We start from the raw sequence: 3,070 nt of genomic DNA, 5'->3' as shown, positions 1-3,070 counted from the left end.
CACTGAGGGCTTCTTAACCTTGGCTGAGTCAAGGGTATTGTGAGATTTGAGGAGATAGACAGATGCTGCCCCTCCAGGAGAGCTCATGTTTTACAGATTCAGGGCCCAGGCCACACTCAGGCGCCACCTCAGCCCAGCCTCCGTCACGGGGGACTGAGCCACCTGCTGAAGCCACGGAGCCTCCCATTGGCCCGCAGCACAGAACCATGGGAGAGGCCAGCCAGGACTCGGACCTCTGCCCTGGCCACCAGTGCCGACAGGGAGCCCGATGCCCACGTTCACCCCCACCCTGCAGCCCTAGGTCCCTGGCAGGTGCCCCCTTACCTGTGGCCTTCATTAGGGTGGAGAGCAGGTTAGTGAGGGGTGACTGAGAGTCAAGGTCAATGGACTGGGACATCAGGGGTGCACACCCTTGGGGGGGCACCAGGTGACAGGCTGAGGGGCTGGAAAGGGATCAGCTTGACTCAGCTCAGGGCTGATGGGGACGGTACTGTGGACATGAGCATGGGGGGCTGGCCCATCCAGACCACCACCAATCAGGGGCTGTAACTTGGACAACTGGGCTGGGCCATGCTGGGCCACCAGAGCTGGGAGGGGCAGGGGCAGGCTGGGAATTGTCAGCTTTTGGTAAAAATTTTTAAATATTAAAAACTGCTCATGGAGTAGGGACAGTACATGAGAGATCACTGATGTATGGGAGGCATGGGGGCACTGGGAGGAGTGTGGGACGGGGGCAGCGGCCCCAGCTATGAACAGAGATCTCAGGGACACGCCCCGGGCTCTGCCCAGGCAGGCCCTGACCCTCGATGACCTCATGAGCCGTGGGATCTCCAGAGTGACCAGCCATACCTACTGGCCAGCTGCATGCCTCCGCTGGCCCCACCACCGGGAACACAACCCTGGTGTCGTTGCTTCCACCTCACCCTTCAGGGGAGCCAGCAGCCCTCAGCCAGCATCAGGGGAACCCCCATGTGCTCCCAGGGACCTGAATGGGTCTTAAGGCTGGACTTCCAGCTAAGGGCCAGGGAAGAGGGCCAAGGGACCCCCAAATCTCAGAGCAGGAAAGGCCTCAGGGTGACTGGCCCCAAGTCAAGTGTGGGTCAGCTGAGGAGGGGACACAGATTGCCGGCCCTGGGGCTGAGCTGACAGCTCCTGGGAGAGGCCCTCCCTGCGAGACACTGCCACCCACAGAGCCCTCACGGCCCCACCTCCGAGCTGGTGGGGGTGCCCACCACACCGAAGGGCATGACAGCCAGACCAGCAGGAAGTGAGTGGAGAGCCAAGTACCACCTGCCCGATCCAGGACTCCCTCAGGTCCTCAGGGTCCTCTCTGAGAGGAGAGAAAACACCAAGCAACTGCTCCACAGCTCGCCTGGGGACCACCCTCCCTGCCCTGCGCGGGCCTCTGGGTGCAGGGAGGGGCCACAGAACATGCAGAAGAGCGCCGTTCCTCCAAGCAAAGCAGCACCCACATGGCCCGGCTCGGACTTCACTCATCTGCCCCCAGATGTGGTGAACCTGCCTCAACTGGGCCTCCGTAGGCAGGGGGCGGCCCTCAGAGGCAGCGAGAAGGCCCAGGCCTCCACAAAGTCCCCCCACCCACCCAGAAGCTTCCCAGCCAGACACAGAAGAACGGTTCATCCACTGCCCACAAGTGGCTCCCCCCCGGCCCAGCCCATGTCCACGGTGCCATGTCCACGGTGCCATGTCCATGGTGGGCCTGGGGGGACACAGGGACACTGAGCCTGGCGACTAGGCGGGGTTGGTCCCTCTGGTCACCTCCTGGGACTCTTCCGCACCGCCGGCCACTCAGTTAGCTCCTCCACGGAGACCTTGAACAGGGGGATGGGTCCTACAGGCAAGACGGGACCCCAGGGGGGCACTCTTGGGAGGGAAGAAACCCAGCTGCCTTTGGCCAAACATCAAGAGGACCTGGGCGCGAGAGGCGTTGGCGGGTGAGAAGAGGGGTTGGAAGGGAGTCTGGAGCCGGCAGAAGGTTCAAGGGGGTGAAGGTGGAGATGGGGTCACACACAGGCCCAGGGAAGGGCAGACGGTGCACATGGGTGGGCCTCACAGTGGCTCCTCTGAGCTCCCAGCACCTGATAGGACTCAGGGCAGGGACCAAGGTGCCCAGGCCTCACCTGCGCTCTCCAATGTGCACCACCAGGCAGCCAGTGCACACCAGAGCTGGACTCGAGTGCCACCTTCAGGATGCAGAGGGGAACAGAGCCTGGACTGGCTCCAGAATGAGACTGACATCAGAATGAGACAGTGGACATAACACGGTCCTATGGGCACTCTTTGTAAGAGGCCTCTACTGGCTCAGTCCCACAGGATCCTCCCCGGTCCACAGCCAGCGATGGTCCTTCCTGTGTCCACAGCTCAGCCGTGGCCCTTGACTAGAAGCTCACTGGTTGGGCTGTTGTCAGGTAAGCACAGGGCCTCAGCTCCTCCCTGGGGGTCAAGAGGGCTCCGAGCCGGCCGAGGGTCTGGCCAGCTGCTGCAGGGACAGAGCTGGGGGCAGCACAGGGCGGTCTGGCTTCTGTAGCTTTGACCTTGGTCAGTGCAAATGGTCCCCAAATCCAGGGGCCTGAGGGGCTGCAAGGCCTCCTGGAGGGGGAACTGGAGGCTCTCAGAGAAGATCCACAGAACCTGGGCATGTGGCCAGACGGGCCCCAATGGCTCAGCTCCAGGTTCCGTGTGATGTGTGAGCACAGACAGTCCATGCCCCCTCCCCACCCCACCCCTGGAAGGTGGAACAGTGTGATGGTCCAGCCTGCTGGTGGTGGTTTTGTTTGTGGTGGGGGGTGACTCTGTCAGTCACTGAGGGCTTCTTAACCTTGGCTGAGTCAAGGGTATTGTGAGATTTGAGGAGATAGACAGATGCTGCCCCTCCAGGAGAGCTCATGTTTTACAGATTCAGGGCCCAGGCCACACTCAGGCGCCACCTCAGCCCAGCCTCCGTCACGGGGGACTGAGCCACCTGCTGAAGCCACGGAGCCTCCCATTGGCCCGCAGCACAGAACCATGGGAGAGGCCAGCCAGGACTCGGACCTCTGCCCTGGCCACA

The sequence above is a fragment of the Myotis davidii genome, unplaced genomic scaffold, assembly GCF_000327345.1.
Source record: "Myotis davidii unplaced genomic scaffold, ASM32734v1 scaffold970, whole genome shotgun sequence".
Classification (NCBI taxonomy): domain Eukaryota; kingdom Metazoa; phylum Chordata; class Mammalia; order Chiroptera; family Vespertilionidae; genus Myotis; species Myotis davidii.
The sequence above is the reverse complement of the archived record's forward strand: the minus strand, read 5'-3'. Positions refer to the sequence as shown.